The sequence below is a fragment of the Leptonychotes weddellii genome, chromosome 8 (genome assembly GCF_054177405.1).
Source record: "Leptonychotes weddellii isolate Sample4059 chromosome 8, ASM5417740v2, whole genome shotgun sequence".
Lineage (NCBI taxonomy): Eukaryota > Metazoa > Chordata > Mammalia > Carnivora > Phocidae > Leptonychotes > Leptonychotes weddellii.
Window position 1 is genome coordinate 110,087,134 of NC_138376.1, and position 13,300 is coordinate 110,100,433.

Sequence of the window (13,300 nt, forward strand, 5' to 3'; positions counted from 1 at the left end):
TGGGAGGTTTTACTATAGGACTGAATTTTTCCCCCACAGTGATCTTCCTCTGCATCCCTTTATAGGTAATAAGACAAAAACTGAAAGAAGTAATGGCCTTATAATACTGCAATGCAAATTTACTTCAGTCAGTTAGAGTAACTATGCTAACAAGAATATGCAATGTCAAACCCAAATTGACTGAGTTTTTTCTCTAATGAACTAAATATTTAAGGTTTATGTAGATACAACCACTGTTAGACTTTTACTGGTGAATAGCCCCCTCTAAGATGGAGGTACAGTGTATTTTCAATTCGACAGGAACATTTGTGAGCCTTTCCTTAACTAGCAGTCAGAGCTTGAACTGAATAATTTCTAAGTTACTTTTCACATGTAATATTTTACATGATATTGACCTGTGTATGCAGATCCATCGCTAGTAATAACAATGATAATGTTTGTTGTTTATTGCGCATTTACCATATGTCAGATACCGGTACAGAGCTTCATATGCGTTATCTTATTGGCTCTTCATGACGACCCTGTAAGTGTTATTACACCTATTGGACAGTGGAGGATGATCCTTAGGGAGGGTGACTGTCAGAACCAAAATCAAACCCAGGTTTGGCTCACCTCCAAGCCTACAAGGTCTCACCTCCCCCATCCACCTCTGCTAGTAAGTTTTATCATAACTTAAAATAATACATCTTCAATAACACTTTCTCCTAAATATTGTCCCTTGGACGTCAGTATTTCCAGTGCTCAAATTTTTCATGGTCCTGGGAGAATATATGAGTTTTGCATGGTTGTACTATAGAAAGTGGCCTCAAAATGCCACTTCCTAGAAATCACACAAATCCATAATTTAAATAATGTTCAAAATCTGTATATTATATAAATATAAGGTATTTATACACTGTAAAAATATAAAGTATTTAAGAACAGTATTATGAGGACAGCGTCTCGTGAGAACATGACAAATTATCATGACAAACAATTGTTTTATTTTGTTCTTTGAAAAGCATTTCTTTCTAAGGAAAGGAAGAAGCAGCTCACAAGTGAAAATTAGGCGTATGGTCACTTCCCATTCATTGGTTTACCCAGATATATAATTTTGCTTACAATACTGACTTCAAATTAAACAATTACATAAAACTTTATGAAAAACAGGATTGGAATAATATATTTAGTAATTAAATAGAATATAATGTTTTCATTTAGCAATGAGGTAATATCTTTATAAATCAGACAGATTTAATTTCTGTGGTATACAGTAGTAAATTAAAACCATTACACCCTAAACAATACATATAGAATTTTTATTCATTAAGAACATATTGTAAAAAAGAGATGCACAAATTAAATTCACACAAAGGCAATACTATTTTGCTATTAAAGAATGAACCACAAGATGAAGAAAAGTGACATACAGAAGATTCAAAAGCCGATATTTCATGGTCAGAACAAAAATTACCTAGAACGTTTACTTAATTGTGGGATTTAAATTTTAGGAAAAGAGCCTAATCAGAAAAAGTCAAATCTACTGTTTTATTTAAAAAATCAATTTTGCTGATATTCACTAGGGCCATCCTATATTCCAACAGCATTTATTATCCAGAAAATTTTAAAATTCAAAACTTTGATCCCAGTCAAAAAATACATTGACTCAATTATGCAAATAGCTTCTGTCAGGGAAACCTCTTCCTTTTAAATTTCTAAAGACAAGCCTGCCTAAGATGTCCTACCATTTTATCATGAAACTGGATGATCACTTGAAACATGCTCCCTACTCCAGGTCATACAGGAGTTCATACATTCTGTCTGTCTGAGCTAGAGGTCTCAGCAGGACTGGGGATCCCTCTGGTCTACCCTCCTCTGAATCTCAGTGTCTAACTTTTCACTTCAGTGAAAAGCTTAAGAATATCAAGAGAGAATTGGAAACCATCCCTATTTCACATGCACCTTTTACATTAGATTTTAAACATAGTTGAGAATATAGTATTTCTCTTCAACACCAGCCTCGGAGAGGCTTCAAATAACTGCTATCCATAAAATCACTTTCCTTCTTGCAGTTTCTGAGGTATATGGAGACAAATAGAAGGGAAAAAACATGAGTGATGGGTCCTTAGAGGAATATACTGATCATATTCTTAAACCATTAAAAATGTGGACTCTTTTCATTAATCTCTTGTGTACAGTTGTTTTATCTTGGAAATGGGAAAAAATCTGCCATGTAAATTGTGTGTAGCGTAGATCTATTATTGGGCATAGCGTGTTTGTCTTTTTAAAACTAAACAGGATTTGGGAGTGTTCTAAAGTCTCTTTGCTGCTCTCCTCAACTTCCAATAAGGGAAATAATTCACTTTTAAAATCTCAAGGCTTTCAAAGTTGAATCGAAGATGTGATGATGACATTCGTCTTTTCTTGTTAGGTGATACTTTTACTGAGCAATCTAACTACCAACAATGGTAAATTCCTGAGCTTGTGTTTTATTGTTTAAATGTACGAAAATGCTTATTAATAGGGAAATAGTTTCTTTGGACCTCATAATATTATTACAACCCATCAAATGTACCCTTCTATATACCTGCAGCTTTAGTTGCATTTTCTCAATAGAGATCTACTTGGTGCTATAAAACCCACAGAAATGTGGTTAATTATAGCTATATTACTTCTCTATCGCAGAGATACATCTCATTTTTCATATTCCGAATAAATGTATGTTAAAAGTTAAAAGTAAATTTTCAGTTTTCCCAATCAATTGATATGTTTAAAAAATGTAATATTAGAGCAATCCTCATATAAAAAAAAAAAAAAAACCAGCCAGTTATTTCATTCTGTGAGATTTCTTTTTATGGTAACCAAACCCACGCAGAGTCATTTTTGGCACCCATTGCCACCAAAGGAGAGATATTCCAAACACAATTTCGCATTCACATTTAAAATTTTCCCAATGTCTTTGAGTGCTACGAAAGGAGTGAGATATTTCGTTGGAGGACACGACTCTGGGGTTTCCTGTGGTTGGTGCCCCAGCCAGTAGGAGCCCTTTAGGCAGTAAAGACAGGCACTGCCTGGCAGCTTAAGCACATTTTTCAGAGGGGGACAGTGTTGAAAAAGATATTATCCTCTGCGTGGCTATTACATGGAAGAGTTGCCATTTTTCTAAAAGTGTGCCCTCTCCCTTGGCCACTTTTCACAGTCCCACTCGAATAAATTTGGCACCCAGCTAATTAATTTCCTCAGACAGGCCTTGAAAGGAAAGGCACCGAAACAGCCTCTCATATAGACCTCAACAGAGGTCTCTTCAGGATAACAGCTGGGTGGGATTGGCAGGAAGGCAGGCTTGCTATGCAGATGAATAAAGGCTTACAGTATCCAGGGTTGTCAATCTGGGATCTTTTGCTTAGAAAAACACTATTTTAGAAAAAAGCTTTACCTCAGGAAATTAATCATTACTTGAGTGGTGGCAAAAGTCAAGTGCGCATCAAATAATAACATCCTAAATAATAATGGTATAAAATGACTGGCAACAAACACCACCTCTCTACTTCCAAAATTTTAATAATAAGCCATTTTTAAAAACCAAAGTGGTTATTGGACCTTTTTTTGAGAATTGGGGGGATATTATATTTGTAAACAAATATGCACATCTTAAAATTGCAATTACTGAATAAAACCTTAGAGGTCGTTTCCATATATTTGCTTTTAAAATGCCAGAGATCAATTACCAAATATTTTAAGAAATACATGAGCATCTCAGGGCACAATGATGGTTTCACAAATCACTACCACATAGGAGGACTGGATAAGGGGGAAAAGGATCTACAAAAAAACTGTGACCACTGCCAGAGTCCAGCTGAATACAGACTTATTTCCACAGGATGATTAAAAAAAGGCACCTTGCTGAGAGCCAAATTCATTTTAAATGCTTCTTTTATTAGTAAAAATCCCCATAACAACCTTAGTTCTCCCTAAAATAAGCAAGTTGCCAATACGAGGAGGATACTGTATCTTATGTAAAACCTTGCCAAGCGATTGAGGGACCTTTTGGAGAAAAGTAAAAATATTTTGATGATTACCCTCTAATTTGACATACGTTAAAATCCAATTTGATATTTAAAACCTAATGGAAAACTAAACTATATATTTTTCCACACTGGCTACACTGAGGACATGATTGCAGATGTTTGTATAGTTTGCATATTTAGTCAAGGTATTTATGACTTATTTTGACTGTAGCCTACTACTTTCAATATTTTATTCTAAAAGTTTTTTGCATTTTTTTTTTTTACAATTGTGATTTTGTTTCACCCATTGTATAACCAAAATAATTGGGATACACTAAGTAGAATTTTACATGACAATAAACTTTGCCAGAAAGGAAAGAAATTCTCTTAAATGAGGTTATCTCAATTAAGGGAATTATAATTAAAACTGGTTTGCAAAACAAAACAAAACCTTCACAACCCTTGTCTCTCTAGAGGGCATATACATTGTTTCCTCCCAGATTTAATGACAAAGTTGGTTTACATATGGGTACATGATAGGCCAAAACTGCTTTTCAAGTTAAATGTAAAAACAATTAGAATAAAGTGATAAATTTTAGTTATCAACCTGTTATCCACATTTCAAAAAACGGCATCACAATCATCGATGCTTTCCACGATGCCGACTCTTCCCACAGGAACTCATGCACAACTTCGGGGAATCTAGAAAATGAACAAGAAGATTTTTTAAACGATGGCACTTGTAGTCAATTGAAGAGGCATCCTTATTCTTCATTCACAGAAACTGCTTTCCTTGAGGAAAGAAAATTTGGAAGCGGATCTCTCAAGAAGACATTTTTTTTTTTCAAAGAAAAAAATTTCCTCTCTTTTAACACAGTTTCAATCTTTTGAACAAGTACTTGTATTCAAAAAAGAATTGCCTATACCAGCAAAAGGGGAGGCAATGAGGAAAATAATGGTAGGGTTATAACTTAACGTATTGGAACTAGAAATTATGCCAGGGCAGCGCATGACACAGTCCTGCCTTAAAGTGGAGAGTCTCATCAAACTTCTTACGGTGCATCAGCAACTAAACTCCATAGGATGAAGTCTCAGATAACCTCGTAGTGAATTCTTTTCTATAGTTTACTTCAGCAATGTTATGTTTTGTGCTAAAATTAATTTCTGAAATAGGAAGCCAAAACCAACCAAACTAAAATACTGAGACTTAACAAGAAATAAAGAAAGGGACTTTCTCATACTTAGAATTAATATTTACCCAACTCTAATCCAAAGACAGGCATGGAAAGTCCGACTTAATCCAAATAGATTCATCAATCAACCATCTTTAGACGGTTTATCTCCCAGTACAAAAAGGCCCATATAAAAATATTGTTACATTACCCTTAGGTGGTTATTGTATATTTGTTCATTTTTTTTTTTTTAAATATTGCCTTTCCTTCCAGACAAGTTAGTGTCTCACAGGAAGGACTAATGATTCTAGACATGGCAAAATGGGCCTTAATCCAGTACCACCTGATGTGAGCATTCAAAGTGCTCGAAGGAAGTAGTTTGCTTTAACCCCCACTCCAATTCCACACCGACACAGTAGCACTTTAGGACGCCCTGTGCACTTTGAGACGTGAATCATTACAAGCAAGGAGGCCTACTTGGTTCCTCAAAAGACACAAAAGGTACGAAAATAGCTTCTGCAATTGAAGCAAGAGCCTCGTCAGCAGCCAGATGAATGTGGGTGGTCAGATAAGATTCCGTTGCTGCAAAGGGCAAATTATTAAGCAAATGCCAGATTTATTTTCTTTTTTAAACTATGTTCTTCTTGCCTCAAATCAACCATTTGCTGGTTCTGAAGAATGATGACAAGCTCTACTAGCTTCCAAATTGAAAGGTTCATCAAAGCCAAAGAGGATGATTGATTAAACACTGAAAAAAAAAAAGACATATATTCTATAAGATAATTAACTATATCTATATTTTTAACAAACCAAATAACACCTCTTTAAAAAAAAAACAAGCTAAAGTGCTTTAAAACAACAACAACAACAACTATACTTTGGCAATATGAGCTAATCTAAAGTAAAGCATGGCATCCCTCAGGAAAAGAAAATTAATAAATCACTGAGCTATTTTGCACTCCAAACAAAATTCACCCATGACATAAATGGGGCAAGATACTAAAGACATAGCTATTTATAGGGAACAATAACTTGCAATATTCAGTGACTACCTATGACTGGCAATCCCATAGTCACTGAACTAAGAGGTAAGCAAGGGGAAGGAGAACACACCCCTCAGAAGGTCAACACGGACACCCACTCCTTCCAACTGAGTTGCAACTATAGACAGGCACCAACCTTTCCCAATCCCAGAATTCCTCATTCTTGCCAACAGCTTCCACAGGCAAAACAGAACACAAGAGTATCCCTCAGACAAGTTGTGAGGGCAGTGTTCCCAGTTCCGACTCTGCTTTTCCAGGCTTACTTTCCAGGACTATGGCTACTAGAAATAGGAAACACTTATCTCATGACATGCACATATATCTGGAATTTTAGATTAGAGAAGATCCCTCTTTTCACTCAATAAGAGGATTCAAAATTTCTTTTTGTCACATGACTTACAATTCATGACCTCTTCAATGCTTGGTTTTCCCTTGAAGAACAAAAAAATCAATGGCAAGGATATTACACTTATATTTTACCTTACAGAAACTTCCAGGTAATTAGTGTCATTTTAAAGCAAAGATCTGGGCGATATTAACATGAAAGATATGACACCAACTTTGGTGATTTACAAAAATAATTTTGTTGCAAATTAGAATCAGTAATGGCCTCTACAAGGGAGGCAGTTATTACTATTACCATAAAGACATGAAGATAACCATCACAGAAAATGATTTCTGCATTAATTTTAAGTGAGTTTTTGTGCCTCTGTTTCTTTATCAAAATATAAGAAAAATCTTTCCTCAGGGACGCCTGGGTGGCTCAGTCGGTTAAGCATCTGCCTTCAGCTGAGGTCATGATCCCACGGTCCTGGGATCAAGTCTTGCATCAGGCTCCTTGCTCAGCGGGGAGCCTGCTTCTCCCTCTGCCTGTCGCTCCCCCTGCTTGTGTACTCTCTCTCTCTCTCTCTCAAATAAATAAATAAATAAAAATCTTTTAAAAAAATTCCAATAATTTCAAAAAAAAAATCTTTCCTCAAATAGCTCTTGAGAATGTAGTGGGACAACTTATGTTTATGTTCCCTAGAAATCAAGAGGTCACACAGTATACTCTTAAACAATGGAATAAAAGAGAAGAGATTTTCATTTCTTTAACTTTACTTTTAGGTTATTAGATTCTTAAGAAATCATCAAGCAATGAAAATTTAATATTTAATAAAACTAACAATTTTATTTCAGGAAATAGTGTTAATGGATCTTGTTAAATATCCCACGTCATTTAAAATTCACTCCTAAATATGGAGTGAAAATTATCTTTCACTTTACTAACAAAGTACAGACTGATCTTTCTGTCACCTACAGGTTTACAGGAGAGTTCCTCAAAAATATTTTCCAATTCCCTCATCTCCAATTTGTAACAAAACACTTGGAAAATTTGAACATTACTGTTTCTGTCCCAGTGGTTTCTCAACCTTTCTATTCTTAAAAAATCTTGGCATTAGATATTTATTCTTGGATGCTTACAAGGTATTGTCACTAAGCCAAGCAAGGAACACACTAAACTATGATAGTAGATGATTGATAGACAGATGATAGATGATAGATAGATAGATAGATATAGATAGATAGATAGGTAGATAGATAGACGATAGATAAATAGATGCTAGATGGATAGATAGATGATAGGTAGGTAGATAGATAGATAAATAGATAGATAGATAATGTTTTTAAAATATCGATTATTGGTAGGATTTTTTATTATTTCAATTCTCTATTCTTCCAAAATATTTTAAGACAAGTTATGGCTTAATGGTTTAATATGACTTATTGATGAATCTTGCAAAATGTTGAAGTTTCATTGGCAAACTTCTTGTGCAAATGTAAGTACCTTCCATCAATCTTGTTTTTTTTCTGAGGTTAAACAAATGCACACTAGATCATAATTTTAGTAGAAGAGCTGATAAGATAAACCAGTTGCATTTTAGATGAGAGTCGTCACAATTAAAAATAATTATTATTCACATCTACTCTATGAAAAAATGGCAAATAGGACTGGAAACAAGATATGATCCTTATGTTTCTCATTTAAAAGAAGTGTTTAAATATGACATGTTTAAAAGAATGAACACTGCTCTTCACACACTAGAGAAGAGATACTTATATTTAATAGTAGTAAAAGAAATTCCAAAGTAGTAGGTAAAGATGGGAGAAGGGTACTTAAAGAGAAATGCATGTTCAAGATACACTTTAGGGCGCCTGGGTGGCTCAGTTGGTTAAGTGACTGCCTTCGGCTCAGGTCATGATCCTGGAGTCCCGGGATCGAGTCCCGCATCGGGCTCCCTGCTTGGCAGGGAGTCTGCTTCTCCCTCTGACCCTCCTCCCTCTCATGCTGTCTCTCATTCTCTCTGTCTCAAATAAATAAATAAAATCTTTAAAAAAAAAAAGATACGCTTTATTAATTCCACCAGTTTTTTTGAAGAGAAGCATCTCTTCCCCACTTAAAAAAAAAAAAGGCTCTAAATGGGCCCCTTGTTCTACTTCCCAGTGTCTGGTGCGGCAAGGTAAGAGGTGCCTGGGAGGTGGTAGAGAAGTCAGGCACGCGTGGTGACAATATACAAACACACACACACACACACACTTTGATCGGTGTGATGACTATACGCTTAAATCTCTGGAAACAGTTTGTAAATCAAAGTGAAGGTTGGGGCTAGGTTTGAAATGTAAAGAAGAAGAAAAGGGGTTAAAGAGATACAAATAGGAACAGGAAAAGGTAGTAATATTTGGAACATGGGACAATTACTGGGACAAGACAGAGGCTCTGAAAAGTCAAAAAATGTGTGTGGGAAAAGGGAGTTTCCACAAGAGGAAGTTGGGGCAAACTGAGTCAAATTCACCTCTTTTGTGTTTTTGTTTAGGGTTCTGGTTCTAGAAACTGCTTGTAAAAATGATCCCAGAGCTACCCATGGTCTACTGCTGCTTCTCACCAGGTAGTTGGTGCTGGAACACAGACAAGATACAAAATAAAACATTGTGTAAATTAATACTACTAAAAACAACCAAAAAAGTAGGCACATGTGATTTAGGGATTATAACTTAAGCTTCCTTAACTAGATTTTTTTTCACTATTTTATGACACTTTTAGGCATTTATCAATGCCTCCTATGTGCCAGAAAATGGGCTAAGTTTACAAAATACAAAAAGGGAGAGGCAAGCTCTCTATTTAAGACTCCAGAGCCTAATAGGGAAACGTTTGTGAACAATAAGTTCAACAAACTGTTTTAGGTGCTTTGACATAAATATAAACACAGTACAGGGAGACCACAAAAGAGGGAATGGTCAATTCTATCAACAGAATTAGGAAAGGTTTAGCGAGGCAATGGATATTAAGTCTTTAAAGAAAACTATGCTAATATACAAAAGTACACAGGTCTCAATGTTAGGTTGAAAAATAAATACATTTGGGGCGCCTGAGTGGCTCAGTCGTTAAGCGTCTGCCTTCGGCTCAGGTCATGATCTCAGGGTCCTGGGATCGAGCCCCATAACGGGCTCCCTGCTCAGCGGGAAACCTGCTTCTCCCTCTCCCACTCCCCCTGCTTGTGTTCCCTCTCTCGCTGTGTCTCTCTCTGTCAAATAAATAAATAAAATCTTAAAAAAAGAAAAGAAAAAGAAAAAGGAATAATACACTTGTCTGATGAAATAAAAATATAAGATTCTATCATTCCAGTTTCTCGCTAATTGTACATACTTTTAGCGTGGTGAAATGTTAATGTTCTAGTTAATACAACCTTATGGTTAGGTAAAGACCACAGAGAAAATGATTTTTGTTTTAACATCTGCTAGTGATTATTTTCCAAAGTACATTAAGCTTCTCCTTGAGTTAATCAGAGTCTCCTGAACATAATTTAATCTTTCTTTGATGATTCAGTATCGAATAGTGCTCTCTAGTCCTTACTCTGCATCTGGGCTGTGATCATCTGATATTGGCAGTGCAAACTTCTCCCCACATGTGTTCCTAAGCACATGTCATATTTTCCAAGATCACAGTGGTAACTGAGATTTGTTTTCTTGACCACATATCTGACATCAAATAAGTCATATCTGACTAACTTGTTTTAGGAGCAGATATAAAACTATCCACTTCTATCACCATTACTTTTTGAGTCTACTGTAAATCATATAGGGAGTATTAAGTACTGTGAAACATTTTAGAAATCATTCAATCCATCAGTGAACTAACAGAAGAAAAAGGTGAGAACCAGAGAAATCAAAAGATTTCCTTAAGGACCTAGTAGGTCATTATGATGGGTTTGGGCTATTGTTTAGGTCTTCAAACTTTCAAGTCAATTATTTCCCACTCTCTAGACTACTTCCTCTTACTGAAAGTTTATTTATCTGGCCTTATTGCAGAAACTGAATGAAAGGAATGAAAACTGAAGAATAAATAGCATTGAACTTAGAATGAGCGAAAACGTTTATCATCCACACTATAAAACTAACCGGTCAAAGAAACAGAAAATAACAGTAGCTAAAAACTAATGGTCCCATTGAACTGGCTATAGATTTTTACAGAAAATAAAATAAATTCAATGAAAATTTACTTTTTCCAAAATGAGTAAATGGTAGTAAAATTAGTTGTCAAAATAATCAGTTTCTACAAATAGTACATCATTTTCTATCCAAACCAAATATGTTTAATTCTCAACCATTTTCCAGCAAAAGCTATTTTCTGTTATCAAGTTTCTTATATTCTTATAATGCAAAAATTTTTAAATTAAGTATTTTAAGTCAAATTATGCGATCATCTTCCCCAATGCAAGGATAGCTTTCACTGACAGCCAATGGAGGTATGCCCCTTGGTTCATAATACCAAAATTTCACCAAGGAGGCCTGTGGAGATATGGTAACCCCATCTCCATAATTACTGTTTCTCTGGCAGAATGGTGTATGCTGCCTTGGTTTTTAAAAAGGGTAGGACCAATTAGATGTTCTGTATAATTAAAAATCATACTATTTTGGGTGCAATTTTAAATGGGGCTCTTTTTTTTAAGATTTATTTATTTATTTATTTGAGAGACAGAATGAGATAGAGAGAGAGAGCATGAGACAGGGGAGGGTCAGAGGGAGAAGCAGACTCCCTGCCGAGCAGGGAGCCCGATGCGGGACTCGATCCTGGGACTACAGGATCATGACCTGAGCCGAAGGCAGTCGCTTAACCAACTGAGCCACCCAGGCGCCCCTAAATGGGGCTGTTTTCTTAATTTCTCTTTCTGCCTCTTCATTATTAGTGTATAGAAATGCAACAAATTTCTATATATTGACTTAGTGTGCTACAACTTCAATGAATTCGTTTATCAGATCTAATAGTTTTTTGGTGGAACCTTTATGGTTTTCTACATATAGTATCATGTCATCTGAAAATAGCAAAAGTTACACTTCTTTCTTAGCAATTTGTATACCTTTTATTTCTTTTTCTTGTCTGATTTCTTGCACCAAAAATAACAAAATACTTAAGAATAAACTTAACCAAGGAGGTGAAAGCCCTATACTCTGAAAATTATAAACTACTGAAAGAAAGTGAAGACAACACAAATAAATGGAAAGATATTCCATGCTCATGGACTGGAAGAACAAATATTGTTAAAATGTCCATATTACTCAAAGTGATCACAGATTTAATGCAATCATTATCAAAATACCAACAGCATTTTTCACAGAACAAGAAAAAATCATCCTAAAATTTGTATGGAATTAGGGACACCTGGGTGGCTCAGTCGTTAAGTGTCTGCCTTCGGCTCAGCTCATGATCCCAGGGTCCTGGGATCGAGCCTCGCATTGGGCTCCCTACTCCATGGGGAGCCTGCTTCTCCCTCTCCCACTCCCGCTACTTGTGTTCCCTCTCTCGCTGTCTCTCTCTCTCTCTGTCAGATAAATAAATAAAATCTTTTAAAAAAATTTTGTATGGAATCACAAAAGATCCCAAATAGCCAAAGCAATCTTGAAAAAGAAGAACAAAACTGGAGGTATCACATTCCCAGTTTTCAAGATATACTACAAAGCTATAGTAATCAAAGTATGGTACTGGCAAAAAAAAATAGATACACAGATCAAGAGAACAGAGAGCTCAGAAATAAACCCATGATTATATGGTCAATTAATCTTTGACAAAGGAGGCAAGAATATGCAATAGAAGACAGTCTCTTCAACAAATGGTGTTGGGAAAACTGGAGAGCAACATGCAAAAGAAAGAAACTGGACTCCTTTCTCATACCATACCCAAAAATAAACTTAAAATGGATTAAACACCTAATGTGAGCCCTGAAACCATAAACATCCTAGAAGAGAACATAGGCAGTAATTTCTCCAATATCAGCCATAGCAACATTTTTCTAGATAAGTCTCCTGAGGCAAGGGAAACGAAAGCAAAAATAAACTACGGGTACTACATCAAAGTAAAAAGCTTCTGCACAGCAAAGGAACCTATCAGTAAAACTAAGAGACAACCTCCTGAATGGAAGAACATATTTGCAAATGACACATCTGATAAAGAGTAACTAAAATATAGAAAGAACTTATATAACTCAGCATACAAAAACCCCCAAATAATCCAGTTAAAAAATGGGCAGCAGACATGAACAGACATTTCTCCAAAGAAGACCAACAGATGCCTAATAGACACATAAAAAGATGCTCAATATGATTCATTATCAGGGAAACACAAATAAAAACCACAATGAGATATCACCTCACATCTGTCAGAATGGCTAAAATCAAAAACACAAGAAACAACAAATGTTGATGAGGATGCAGAGAAAAAGGAACCATCATGCATTCTTGGTGGGAATGCAAACTGGTGCAACCACTGTGGAAAACAGTATGCAGGTTCCTCAAAAAATTAAAAATAGAACTACCATATGAATCCAGTAATTCCCCTACTGGGTATTTACCCAAAGAATATGAAAACACTAATTTGAAAAGATATATGTACCCCTATGTTTATAGCAGCATTATTTACAATAGCCATGATATGGAAGCCACCCAAGTGTCCATCCACAGATGAATGGATAACAAAGATGTGGTATGTATATATATATACAATGGACTATTACTCAGCCATAAAAAAGAATTAAATCTTGCCATTTGCAACAACATAAATGGATCT

General features: G+C 35.5%; 1 protein-coding gene across 6 annotated transcripts in view; it reads right to left on the reverse strand.

Moving 5' to 3' along the window:
• The window catches only part of HIVEP2 (HIVEP zinc finger 2), a 198,882-nt gene that overhangs the window by 27,077 nt on the left and 158,505 nt on the right, over positions 1–13,300 (reverse strand). For all 6 annotated transcript variants that reach the window (XM_081827419.1, XM_081827418.1, XM_081827422.1 and 3 more), the window contains one exon: positions 4,594–4,688. The gene's annotated coding sequence lies outside the window, so the exon portion shown is untranslated. The remainder of the gene's footprint in view (positions 1–4,593; positions 4,689–13,300) is intronic.